Source organism: Coenobita brevimanus, chromosome 53 (genome assembly GCF_032717465.1).
Source record: "Coenobita brevimanus isolate Jiangsu-jjx chromosome 53, ASM3271746v2, whole genome shotgun sequence".
NCBI classification, from domain to species: Eukaryota; Metazoa; Arthropoda; class Malacostraca; order Decapoda; family Coenobitidae; genus Coenobita; species Coenobita brevimanus.
Genome location: NC_137006.1, coordinates 24292251 through 24307188, shown reverse-complemented (window position 1 = coordinate 24307188; position 14938 = coordinate 24292251).

Below are 14938 nucleotides of genomic sequence, written 5' to 3'. Positions count from 1 at the left end.
GTGGCAGAGTATAGGAGCATAGTGGAAGAAAGATTGGGAAGGTATGAGCTAGAGCAGATGGAAGGGGTGGAAGACGTATGTAAGATATTTACGGAAGAGATAGGCACAGTGTGTGAGGTGGTTTGTGGAGTGAGGAGGAGATGCAAAGGTGTGCAAGGGACAGCATGGTGGAATGATGAGGTGAAACGAACTGTGCAACAAAAGAAGAAGGCATATAGTGAATAGTTAGCGAGTAGAGGTAGGGGAGAAGATGAGAGAGAGAAGAGAGAGGTATATGTGAGCAGGAGAAGGGAGGTGAAGAGACTGGTGAAGGAGAGTAAGAAGAAAGTGGATGAAGAGTTTGGGAGAAATCTGAGTGTGAAATGAAGGGAGAGTAAGTAATTGTTTTGGAAGGAGTTAAAGAAAGTAAGGCAGTGTGAAAGAGGAAATAGTAGGGGAGTGAAAGATAGAAATAATAGATTGTTGATGAAGAGAGAGAGATTGAGGAGATGGAAGGAGCACTTTGAGGATTTGTTAAATGTAGAGAGTGAAAACAGTGCGAGTATAAGTGGTTGGGGAATGGCTGAGAGAAGAAGAGATGAGAGAAGGGAGGAAGAGATCAATAGTGCGGAAGTAGTGGAAGCAATGAAAAGATCACGTTGGGAAAGGCCTCAGGAATTGATGGAGTGTGTGGTGAAATGCTGAGGTATGGGGGTGAGATTGTTGTGGAGTGGATATGGAAGTTGTGTAGATTGGCTTGGGAAGAGGGAAGGGTTCCAGAGGACTGGAAATCAGGTATAATTGTTCCTTTATACAAAGGAAAAGGGGAGAGAGAAGTATGTGGTAACCATAGGGATATTTGCCTTCTTAGTTTGACTGGTAAAATATATGGTAGAATACTCATTAATAGGGTTAGGCATATGACAGAGGAACAAGTTGGAGAAGAACAAGGGGGATTTAGGAAGGGAAAAGGGTGTGTGTAGATCAGATATTTGTTTTAAGATATTTAGTGGAGAAATATCTAGAGAAGGGAAAGAAAGTGTGTGCTGCCTTCATGGACTTGGAGAAAGCTTATGACAGAATAGATAGGCAAGGTATGTGGAAGGTATTAAGGATATATGGAGTGGAGGGGAAATTGTTGAGTGCTGTGAAGAGTATGTACGAGGGAGCTAGGGCTACGGTGCGAGTGGATGGTGAGCTGAGTGAGTTCTTTTCTCTCAATGTGGGAATGAAACAGGGTTGTGTGATGTCTCCATGGCTGTTTAATATAAACATGGATGGGGTTGTAAAGGAGGTGCAAGGTAGGGCAGTGGATGTGGGGGTGGCTCTAATGAATGAGGGTGAGATCTGGAAGATTCCGGTGTTGCTGTTTCCTGATGATAAAGTATTGTTGAGTGAAGATGAATGGGAGTTGCAAGGTTTGGTGAATGAATCTGGGACAGTGTGTAGGAGGAGGAAGCTGAAAGTTAATGTAAACTAAAGTAAAGTAATGGTGTTTGAGAGGTATGAAGTCACAGCATGTACAGTGAGGTTGGATGGGGAGGATTTGCAGAATGTGAGTGCATTCAAGTACTTGGGTAGTGTGATGAGTAGGGATGGGACTTTGGGGGATGAAGTGCGTGAAAGGTACAGCAGGGAAGGAAGGTTGTTGGTTCACTGAAAACAGTGATGAGAAATAGGGAGGTGAGTATGGAAGTTAAGAAGTCACTGCATGATAGTATTGTGATCCCTACCCTGACGTATGGAAGCGAGGCGTGGACCTTGCAAGAGGGGAACAAGTCAAGAGTGAGAGCAGTGGAAATGAGCTACTTGAGAGGAACATGTGGAGTGACATGGAGGGACAGGTTGACGAATGAAGAAGTGAAGGAACGTTGTGGGGTGGATGTGGATGTGGTTGAGAAGATTAGGAGAAATACACTGAGGTGGTTTGGACATGTGGAGAGAATGGAGAATGAAAGACTGACTAAGAGCTTGTATGTTGGTGAGGTGGAGGGAGGGAGAGGGAGGGGTAGACCGAGGATGAGGTGGAGGGATGGAGTTGAGAGATATATGAGGGAGGGGGGGTGAATTGGGGAGAAGGTAGTCAAATGGTGGGTGACAGCGATTTGGAGGCGTTTTGTCTGCGGCCACCCTTTGCGGGATCAGGGCGTCGGGCTTTAGATAGATAGATTGATAGACATGTGTGTATGTGTGTGTGTGTGTTTTATATATATATATATATATATATATATATATATATATATATATATATATATATATATATATATATATATACCTAGGCTGCTTCCCCCAAGGAAAGGGAGGTAGCCGAGACAGGACGACACACTCCCCATTTACTCATCCATTCAAACACATTCATTCACATCTTAGCCCCAAAGGGGAGAACGGACAGATCCTCACCGCACCACACCGCACAAGGGTCAACTGCGCAATGCAATCAGTGACATCCGCGGCAGGGCCCGACAGCAGAACTGGTTTACCCCTGCCACATCATAACAGACCCATCCCCTTACCCGCACCTGACCTGACTAGCTGATCAGATCAAATGCGAGAGAATATCCCCTCAGGGCTGCGTCATCACTTATTCATTCACAATTTCTCTCCATTTATTTCTGTCACGCACAGCCACTCTTCCTTGCTCAACAGACATCCCTCTCGCATATATATTTATTTATATATTTATACCTATAGCTATCTTTTTACATATCTATCAATCAGTCTATCTATCTATCTATCTATCCATATAATTACAGTGTTTATTCATTTATATATGTTTTGAATGTGTGTGTGTGTGTGTGTGTGTGTGTGTGTGTGTGTGTGTGTGTGTGTGTGTGTGTGTGTGTGTGTGTGTGTGTGTGTGCATATATTTAGAAATATAGATTTTCAGTGTTTTCACGGTGAATCTCCCGCTCCTTTTCCCTCTTTTTGTCTGCGACGCCAGTATCCATTTGTTGTCAGCCTGTTCCAGCAACACTGTGGCGATCAAGAACCTGTAGCACTGCTACCTTTACTCAAGGATTTATGTCATTGCTTTTCCTTTGCATGGAAAAAAACGAATTATTTCATTTTACTTCGACTACTTCTATTTCTTATTCTTTTCCTTATCTTCGTTGTTAACCTCATTCTCCCTCTCATCCTCACTACCTCCTCTTTTTCTTTTTCACTTTTACATCTCACTTTCTTTCCTCTTTTTTACTCTCCCTGTGCCTCTGGACGCAACATCAATCTGTTGTCGGCCTGTTTCTGTCGAACCTGTAGCCTCATCACACTCGAGTGCAGTGTCACCTACCTGGTTCCTGTAATCATGGTGAAAGCCTCCCTGTTTCTCTCTCTCTTACCCGCATCGGCATCGCCTTCCCGCAATTACTGTGCTACCCATTCCCCCTCGAACCCCATTCTTGTTTATACCCCGATTCTCACATTTAGTTCCATCCAATTTTCACACGCTCTCATCCACATTCTCACTTGAATTCTCACACTTTTCTCATCTACAAGTAAACTTCCATCCTCATTTCAGTCTAGAATACTGTACATTTCCATTTCCATTCCCATTCCTGTGCTCATTCCTATCCCCATACTAGCCTATCATTCCCATTTCCCTTTCCCATTGTAATTCCTTTTGCCATCCCTGTTCCCATGGTCACTGCTATTCCCACCAGTTTCTCATTTCTCGTTCAGTCACAAGTCCCACTCTTATTATTGCTCTCAATGTCTCTATAAACACTGTATTACCCATTCCATCTTCCTCTCATTCTTGTTTCCATATTATTTTTCACTGCCATTTTGACTTTCATTTCTACTACCATTTCACTACGCTTGTGGTTCACACTTCTACTTCTTTTTGCTCCAATGCTAATTTTTCTTATATTTCTACTCTCATTTTCATCACTATTCCGATTTTTTTTTCTCCCATTTACATTACAGTTTCTCTTCTCATTCCCATTGTCATTTGTAACTCCAGCATTATTTCCATTCCTATTACTATTTCAATATAGATTCCTATCATTCGTATCCCCATTTTCACTTTCCCATTGCCATTTCCACTCCCCTTCCTACTCCCTTTCCCATCCTTATTTCGATTCCATCTCTTCTTCTCATTGCCAGCCTAATTCCATTTCCATTCACGATTTTGTTTATATTTACAATTATATTTTCTTCCCTTTCCCAATCTCATTTCCACCACGACCATCACCACCACCACCCATCTTTGACGGGTACAGCATCATCATACCATCACCACCACACCCGAAGTCCCAGTCCATTTCCCATTACCTTTCTTACCCCTTCTTATCTCCACAATCAACTGTGGTTCCTATTCCCATTTCCCTCACCATTCACACCCAGATTTCCACTCATTTCCTTCCTCATTCTTGTCTCCATTTTCGTCCTCGTACATTCGCATTACTACCACCTCTAATATCTGGCCAACACACCACCAAAAACCAACACAATAGTTTCACCAAAATTCCCAGTTACTTCCATCAAATTGCCATCGTAATTCACACTCCATTTCTTATGCCTCTTCTTCATCATATTCCCATTCCCATCCTCATTCCTACTCCTGTTTTCATCTCCATTCTCATTTCTATTCCCGTTCCCGTTCCTCTCCCATTTCTATCCCACTTTAATTCATACGTTATTTCCTGCACTCATTTCCACCTCTACCACTAGTCTCCAATCAGCACAGCACCAGCAAACCATCACCACTACCCCACTGTAATTTCCATTGCATTACTCATTGTAATTCCCAAATCCTTCCTATACCCTGAACACAGACGACGCGTTGTTTTTTTGATAAGCTTATTTTGGCGTCTTATTCTTTTATGTTTGTTTATCTCTTTAACCTTATATTATTTTCGCCCGTACAAGATGTGTATCATGTTATCAATGGTGTTGCGGACTTCCCTATCATTATTCAAGCATTTTAATCCCGTTTTCCCCACAGAAAAGAGGTTCCAAAGCTTTGGTCGATCTTGTATCAGCTGAGTTATGCATAACAACCACGTTCTTCTCTGTACAGGTGTAAAATGTTCGTTTTTGAAGTGACTGAGAATAGGAGGGAACAAAAACAGAACTACATTCTCCTCTATTTAGGAGAATATATCTTCTGTGAACATGGCTATCGTAAAGGTAAGAGGTAGAATGATGAAGCTGCAAATCAAAGGTTCATTATTAATATCTTAATTCAATCTGAGTACAACTTGCGAAGTGACTGTAATGGCATTTGCAAGGAAAAGAATATAAATATATAGATAAACGGTTCCATTTTATGCATACACTAAAAGCAATATATATATATATATATATATATATATATATATATATATATATATATATATATATATATATATATAAGCATTGAACTCCTAAAGGGTTCAACATAAGACGTGTTGGTTAATTCAAAGATGGAACTTCCTAGACAGGTACTTTTTTTTTTTTTCAGAACAACTTTGAGATTATCCACCACAATGTGTCTAACATGAAAATTGATTTTGTTGATGGAGAAAGCAGAAAATTCATGCTCACAAAGGTATGGTGCGAGAAATGTAAACCTCTAAATGGTCGAGACTACTGTATGATTGTATTCCAGCTGGGGCCACATTACTGTATATCTGCCACACAGAGTGGTCATGGGAGACTGAGATAATAATGTGATCAGTAACTGTACCGTAACTGGGACAACTCTAGTATTATTTCAGCCAATGACAAATGTACGTATACTGCCGGTACTGAGTCATAGCAGCCTGAAAGCCTTTGGTGTGTTGTTCATGCCGCATGCAAGTGGTGTTTTAAAACAGTCTGACGTAATACCGCGGCCAGTGCCAGCGCTGTTTTAAAATGGCTTAAATTTCAAAAATTCATTGGGCTGTATTTTTCAAGCTACGCGCGGAAAAATTGGTGTGCTTCTAAGCCAACCCTTCCTCTATCTGCCCTCAGGCGGTCAGGCCCATACACCCACGTGCTCCCTCCTCATGCTTACTCAGCCTCACTCTGCTTGTGTCTGTCATACAGTGCAATAATGTCTCACTGCGGTCTCTCAGACGAGGAGATTCAGGAGCTCCTGAGGGTCCCTTACACTGGAGAATGTGACGTGGACGACGACGTGCAGGATAAAGACTACGTCCAGCATGATGAGGAGGGTACTAGTGATGAGGAAATTCCCCCACCACGAAAATCAAGTATGTGGGATATGCTAGGGCAACACGTGGAAAGAGGCCACCTGCACATCGTCGTCTTGCAAGTCATGACGATGAGGAGGAAGGCGAGTTCAGCTGTTCAGGGGTGGTTGGGGAAGCCTAGGATTTCCCCACGTGGGAAGTAAAGTGTGAGGAGGAAGAGGGGCCGATATGGGAAAATTCCATTGTTGGGGGAGAGTGAGTCATCTCACCCGAGCTCTCCCTCGCCCCCACATGACCAGCTCAGCCTAGCACCTCACGACAAAGTCTTCCCACCTTCCCCACACCCAGCACCTCACGTGAAACTCTTCCCTCATTCCCCACACTTCCCCACGGCCCGAGGACGATGGACGCGATGATGATGAGAACAAGGAAACGACGTGGGAGTGGGAAGACAGGAGTGGCTTTGTCCCACACGTTCACCCATTCACCCACGAGAATGAGGTCGGGTGTACTGTTCCAGAGGTAAACATAGTTCAAGTAGGCTGGACTTTTTTAGGAACTACATCCCTGTGGACTTTGTATTGAAAATTGTTGCCCTAACAAACGCCTTGGCAGCGTGGGGGAAAGACAGACACCACACAACCGATTGTTTGAACCTGACGTGACACTAAGTGAGATGTACGTGTTCCTTGCATTTGTGCTTTTGATGGAGATATTGAAAAAAATCAGCTTCCTTCCTATTGGACTGTGGATCCAGTAATGATGACACCATTTTTTGGCAAGGTGATGGGGAGGAATAGACTTCAATACATCCTGAGCCACCTACATTTTTTTGACACCCTTGACCTAGCTAATGCTAACAACACGGACAGGATGAGGAGGATATGTTTAGTTTTTGATCACCTGCCACAGCATGGCACCAAAACCGCGAAGTCTTCCTCCTCTCATCTGTTCATTGGCCCCTTGTACAATGCACAGACAGCATAGATTACAGGGCAGAAGGACGGCGCCAAGTCTGGAAACCAGAACCTGTCTTATCCTACAATGTAAATACTCGTATGTGACAGGTGGTTCAATCGGACGCCATGATTTCCAGCGTGGACTGTGCCAGGCCCATGATGAAGTGGTATAAGAAATTATTCTTCCCGCTCGACATCACCGTCCTCAACGCTAACTGTCTCCACGCACATATCACTGGCATCCAGGAGACCTTCGAGGAATATATTCGTGAGCTGGTGCAGGAGATGGGGGGGGGGAATATGGAGAAGATAGGAATGCTGGTCACCACCGCCACACCGCCGCTACACCAGTCCGGCTCACCACTACACACTTCTTCATGATCGTCCCTCCAAGTGCAACACATCAAAATCCTCAGCGAGGTGTCACATGTGTGCAAACAGACCTGTAAGGCCACGTACTTGGCGGAAGGACTCAAAGTATATGTGTGCAGAGTGTGACTTAGGACTGTGTATATTCCCATACTTTGAGGAGCACCACACTTTTGCTAACTATTAACCAGCGGCGTCCCGTCGACGTACTTCCACGTCATCACGTTATGTCACTGCCAATCCCGTTGACGTACTTCAACGTCCTGCAATTGCAAGGTTCATAATTTCCACAATTTTCAAAATTCGCGCTAGATTTTCGATTCGCCCACGTACCCAAGCCTCCCCTACCTGCCCCCAGGCGGGCAGAGTCCCAGACCCCGCGTGACCTGCGCTCGTCCTTGTCTCGGTCACTCACCTGTTAGCAGTGACCCAGGTCAGACATGGCGTGTAAAGGTCTCTCAGACGACGAAATACAATCCGCCCTGGATGCCTTCACTGGAGATAGTGATTCTCCACTTGATGATGATGTGGTGGATCGAGATTATGTGCAGCCTGAGGAGGTAATAACAAGCAGTGATGAGGAGGTCCCTTCGCCCCGGAAAAAGCGGTATGTCACGTATCGTAAGGCAAGGGAAGGCCAGCCTGCACCCAAAACACCTGCATGGACCTCTCTCCATCCCCTAGAGAGAGATTCTGATGAGGACGAGGATGAGGACGATGATGATGATGGCGGCTTAGGACGTGATGTTGCCTCGCGGTTGGGGAAGGAAAAAATCTCACCCCGAGGATCAGAAGGTGGGGCGAGAAGGCAAATAAAGTATGGCCTAGTGTTTTGTCTGGGGAAGGCGAAAGTGGTGTGGTGGGAGTGCGGGGTGAAAGGGAAGTGGTGTGAAGGAGGCAGCACGAGCACGTGGTGCATGTAGGCCTAGGGGAGAGGAGGTGGAGCCACTCCCCAGCACGTCTTTCACCATACAATATTCCCAAACTTCCTCCACACAGCCCCAGGATGTGGGGAAAGGAAGGAAAGGGAAGGGAAAGGGTAAAGGAAAAGGGAGAGGGAAGAGAAGTGCGAGTGATGAAAGGCGCCTCTCTCCACCTCCCCCACCACCACCAATGTTGCGTTGTGCCTTCAGCCATGTTTCAGAGAGTACCATAACTTCCTACACTACTGAAACTGTGTGGGATGGCGATATGACGCTCAGTATAATGGTAAGGCCAGTCAGTATGTGCCAAGTCTTATATAAACTTGAAACGGGTGTAATGTTTGCAGGAAAGTAATGTATAAGTTGAGAAATAGTGTAAGTTGAATGAAGTGATATGAAAACTACACCCACTGTATAAATCTGCGAAAATATGACGCTCAGTATAACACTCTGGTCAGCAAATATGTGATAGCAAGAATATAAAGTGGAAACGGGTGTAATGTTAGCATGAATAAAACGTATAAGTTGAAAAATAGTGTAATTGTAATAATTGATGTCATGAGTACACCCACTGTGTAAATCTGCGAAAATATGACGCTCAGTATAACACTCTGGTCAGTAAATATGTGATAGCAAGAATATAAAGTGGAAACGGGTGTAATGTTAGCATGAATAAAACATATAAGTTGAGCAATAGTGTAAGTTGTAATAATTGATGTCACGAGTACACCCACATTCTGGTCAGTAAGTATGTGATAGGAATTATATAAAGTGGAATTTGTTGTAATGTTAGTAGTAAGGTATTTTATAAGTTGAATACTAGTGTAAGATGAAACAAATGATATCGCGATAACACTCCTGTGTAAGTACGCGCTAATATGACGCTCAGTTGCATCGTAAGTTCTGAAATTATGTGATATCAATTATATCAAATGTAAACATGTGCAATGTTAGTGGAGAATTATTATATAAGTACAATAATAGGTTGTAAGTTGAAATAGTAGTCATAGCGACTTCACCGTGTGTGTTATTATGCGCTATTATTACGCTATATATTTACGTAAAGCCTGAAATTATCTCAAAACAGTTCTATAAAGTTGAAAAGTGTATAATGTTATTAGAAAAGTATTATGTAAGTAGAAAAAACACAATACGAGTTGAAACAACAGTCACAGCGAGTTCACTCACTACGTAAATAAGCGCTAACATTACGCTAAATGTTATCAAAAGGCCTGTGAATACGTAAAAACAGTTCAATAAAATGTAAAATGGTATAATGTTATTGTAGAAGTATTATGTAAGTAAAAAAAATGATATGTATCATGATTTTCGAATATTAGCGATTCATCGTGACCAAGTTGCCCGATTTTGCTCGTTTCGCACGATGGTACTATGCTTATTTCTGCTCTATTTTTGTATAAAATCCAATATACTCTTTTATCACATGTTTTTATGTTTGTAATAAATACATATCTACTTACTTTCATTGGTTTCCCAGACTTATAATACCATAGAAAACGTTAGAGGCTCAGACCGCCTACAGAGAACACGGGGCCAGGTGGGACCAAGGCATACCTGTTTAGGGTAATTATGGACCCCGGGGAACAATTTCTTTGTCACTGACCATTGTTTCTGACCAAAAGCGAAAGTTTTAGCAAAAAAAAAAAAAGGGTCGAAAAATGGTCGGGATTGGTGGGTACCAGTGGTGAAAAAGTGGTCGGGACGGGGCGGGTTAAGTAACAATAATGTGGTAATCACGAGCGACAGGAAGACGCTCAAAAAGTGTTGTAAGTATAGAAAAAGACTCTCAGAAAGTGTTATAAATACTGCACACAGTGAAGGCATGTCGTAAATATTTTCTCGTACGTGTACGGACTGAAGTAGTGAAGTAAAGTTTTATGCATGCTCTCGTAAATGCAAGACGATGTATTCACAGTGAGATGCTCAAAAATACTCTTACAATGTGTTTGTATACTGGAGGCATATTGTGAATATTTTATCGTAAGTGAAAGGGCTGTACATTATAAAGTCAAGTTGTACATATTTTCTCGTACTTGTAAGACAATACATTCCCAGTGGTATGTAAGTGTTGCAGTAGGAAGTGACTTATTTGTGAAAAAAGACGCCCTCTTTATGGAATACTATGAAAAAAAAAATCGTGAGTGTGAAGTGGACAGAAAAGTGTAAAGAACATTCCTATACCTTCCCTGAGTTTCGCTGGCGAGAATACCTGAGTTTACCTTGCATAGAAAACGGGTTTTCTCTCACCTCTGCTGGGGATTCCCCGCATGCACACACCTGCAGGGGGGCGGTAGAACTACAGAAAACGTACTGCTGAACTCCGATGAGTTTTTTCATGGTGTTATTCGTTTTTTTTTTTTTTTATTTTTTAAACAAAAATCTCTCGTTTTAGCAAAAAAAAAAAAAAAAAAAAGCGAAAATTGGCCGGCACGGAGGTGACACATAGAGTTAAAAGTGTCCGGCACGCGACGGGTTAACAGTTATTAGAGGGTATGAGTATTACTCTTTAATCTGAAACTAGATTGTAGTCAGTGGTAGAGGTTCATCAGAATGAAAGCAGATGTGTTAAGTTTTTTTTTTTTTTTTAAGTGCAAATTTCCCAAGCATGTGGTCAAAAAGTGACCGCACATACACAGGAAATTATTTACACGGGGTTTTTGCATCTTTCCTATTTAAATCAGTGAAACAACATCTAATAATTTTACGTAAGTGTTACATAAAACAGAGTGAATGACGAAAATAACAATACAACTACAATAATTCTTTCGGGAAATACAGTATGGAGAACCCTACATTAGAAATCTGTTACCACTGCTTCTGAAGACCAGAACGTATTTCTTCACCGCTCTCTGTTTGTTTGCATTTACATATATCTTTTTTTATGCGAAAAGAAGGAACCAAAGGCCATGAGCCCGCAATAACTGTTCTTTCCAAAAGAAAAACAAAATACAAGAGAAAGCCAAATTCAAGATCCGTTCATTTCGAGATGCCTGGACACACTGCGTTTGAAAGACTGGAGATCATAGGAAGCAGGAAATACAGACAGAGGGAGACAGTTCCAGGGTTGACCTGTTGCATAAATGAAGGACTGGGGGTAACGGTTAACTCTTGCATTAGAGAGTTAGACAGAAAAGGGATGAGAGTTTGCTGCTAGACGGGTGCTACATTCCCGTCGGAGAGATGGAGGAATGCATGCAGACAGTTCAGAGGAGCAGTGACCATTGAGGTAGTGACAGAAAAGAGATAAAGATGCAACAGTGTGGCGAAGAGACAGAGGTTGTAGGGAGTCAGTAAGAGGAGGAGAGTTAATGAGACGAAAAGCCTTTGACTCCACCCTATTGAGAAGAGCTGTATGTGAGGAACCTCCCCACAAATGAGAGTTGTACTTCGCACAGAGGCGGATAAAACCCGTGTATAGAGTCAACAATTATGCAGGGGTAAAGAAGGAATGGAGTTGGCTTAGCACACCTAATCTCCTGGAAACAGATTTTACAAGAGATGTAATATGATCTTTCCAAGATAAGTCCTGAGTAAATGAAACCCCAAGCATGTTCAAGGATGATGCAGGATTTAGCTGAATATTATTAAACATTAGCGGGTACACCTGTGGAAGATTTTGTCGGGTTAATAGGTGGAAGAACTGAGTCTTTTATGCATTAAAAACAACAAAATTATTTTTACCCCAGTCAGAGATACGAGCCAAGGCAGACATTAGGTGTGCCATAGCCTCATCCCCTGTTTGTTGAAGTAACTGCTGAGATGGGCGTTGCAGGAACCGAATGGAAAGGTGAAGGGTGGAGTCATCAGCATATGAGTGGATAGGGTTAGATGTACAGCTTAGATGGTCATTGTTGAATAAAAGGAAGAGAGTTGGTGACAGGACAGAGCCCTGAGGAACATCACTGTTTATAGATCTAGGAAAAGAACGATGGCCGACTACAACAGCGGCTATAGAACGACCAGAAAGGAAGCTAGAGATGAAGGTACAGATAGAAGGATAGAAACCGTAAGAAGGAAGCTTCGAAAATAAAGATTAATGCCTGACTCGATTGAAAGCCTTTGGGATGTCAAATGCAATGGCAAAGCTTTTGCCAAAGTCCCGAAAACAGGATGACCAGGAGTCTGAAAGGAAGGTGAGATCACCAGTGGAGCATCCCTGACGGAACCCATACTGACGATCGGAAAGAAGATTGTGAAAGGAAAGATGCTTTAAATTTTTTTTATTGAGAATTGACTCGAAACTTTTGAGATACAGGATGTTAAAGCAATTGGACGATAGTTAGAGGGTTGGGAATGGTCATCCTGCTTTGGGACTGGCTGAATGAGAGCAAACTTCCAGCAAGAAGGAAAGGTACAAGTTGATAGACAAAGACGAGAGAGTTTGCCTAGGCAGCGTGTAAGCACAGAAGCACAGTTCTTGAGAAGAACAGGAGGGACTCCATCAGGCCCATATGCCTTGTTAGTATTGAGGCCTGTGATGGCAGAAAATACATCAGCTGAAGAAATTTTAATGTCAGCCATGAGGAAGTCAAAGGGAGGAAGTGATGGAGGAACAGCACCGGAATCGTCTAAGGTGGAATTGGAGGAGAAAGTCTGAGTGAAGAGAAGAAATAGCTACTGAGTCATCAGAGTAGAAAAGATGAGGGAAGGATGATGAGGTAAAGTTGTTAGAAAGGTTTTTGGCAAGGTGCCAGAAGGAGCGGGAAGAATTTGAGTTGGACAGTTGAAAGCATTTAGTAAGGATGAAATTATTTCTCCTGTTTGTCTGCCAGAGTGCGGAAAAAAAAAGACAGATTACCCATCCCAACACACACACACACACACACACACACACACACACACACACACACACACACACACACACACACACATTCCTTGGTGAAACATACGTCTTGTTTAAAGCTCGGCATTTCCTGGGCTTTCACACCTTCGGCGTAAAATATGAGATTATGACATTTCTGCCTGACATTATATATATAAAACATCATCATGAGCCATTTGAGTATCCACTCCAGGACCGGCCTATCCCGACCAAAGTAGGGACGATACAGCCATTGTATCTCTACCAAGTGGCTTAGGCTGTCTGGCAGAGATTGTATGTAGGGTAAGAAGTGCTTGTAAGTGTGATTGTAGTGTTGTAGTGGCTTTGGGTGTGTGTGTAGTCCGTGAACCATGTGTAATTGGCCGCGCAAGCCGAATGGGTGTAAACACACTTTACAGTATGCGACACTGGTTCAACCACAGCACCCCTTGTGTGCGCCAATGCAGTACATGGCCGGGAGAACGCTTCCAAAGTTTAGTACCCTGGCGGGGAGCGAACCCTCGCTCTCCAGTGTACGAAAACGCACACTTTACCACTGTACCACAGAGGCTCCATATATATTATATATTACGGAGTCACATTAAACACTTGTGTACGTATAAGCCATGGTGTACTGGTAACAGTGCTTGACTTATCTAGAAGTCTTAGGTTCAATTCCCAGGCAGGACCCTTGTAATATATATATATATATATATATATATATATATATATATATATATATATTGTGTGTGTGTGTGTGTGTGTGTGTGTTTGTGTGTGCGTGCCTTGGAAGCAGTGCAGATTGTTTTTTATGCCTGCGACTCAGGACATGAACTACAAACCCTGTTCTTAAGGTTCCGTAGTTTACAGAGGACACACCATCAAAGAGCTGGTTCACTGCAGCCCTCACACGTCACCTAGCGTTTGAGCACTATAACCAGCCATCTGTATTGTGGTATGGCACGGTTTTCACCGTCATCACACACCTCACATATCGTCACCTGGACACCTGGACACTGTTTCCCACCATCACACATTAGGGACAACACATTCAGTTCTGATGCTGTGTTATTAGTTGAGTTGTTCTTATGACGTGCCAGTGAAGGCAATGAAAAAGTCATGAATCCTTTCAGTATGAAATTCAGATCCAGAAAGTGTTCCTTAAGTTGTCGAGATGGAACTTGCTACAGTGCAGTCCCAATCCACAGTTCCACGCACCTCTGTAAAAACATTCTTATTATAGAAGACTAACATAATAACGCACACTTCACGCTGCTATACGTAACACTGCCACATTTCACATAGCCACATCTTGCACACACCTGACTGTAACACCTAATACACTAGCACCTCAAACTTCCATATCATGCCTTGCCATACTTTCGAGTCCACTACCATGCCGCTCACTGTCACACCTCACACTACAGTGATTTACACTTACAATTCACACTACCACACCACATTAACACCACACCATGTTACACCACTCACACCACACATCAGTACACCACCGTACAATGCCCACCAAACCGCACCACACTATAGCACACCACATTATTCCAGTCCTGAATCCCATAGCCCCAGTATTCTTCAGTATAACCGGCAAGCACATTCCCGATGTCTGTTGCTATTCGGCACTGTTGCGAGATGCTTGAACTGTGAATGGCGCTCGGGTCGCACCTCACAACCTAACCACATGATTCTCTTCTAACCGTTCTCGGTGTATTTCCCGGCATAAAGTACTGAAAGAATACCTAATCTAACTTA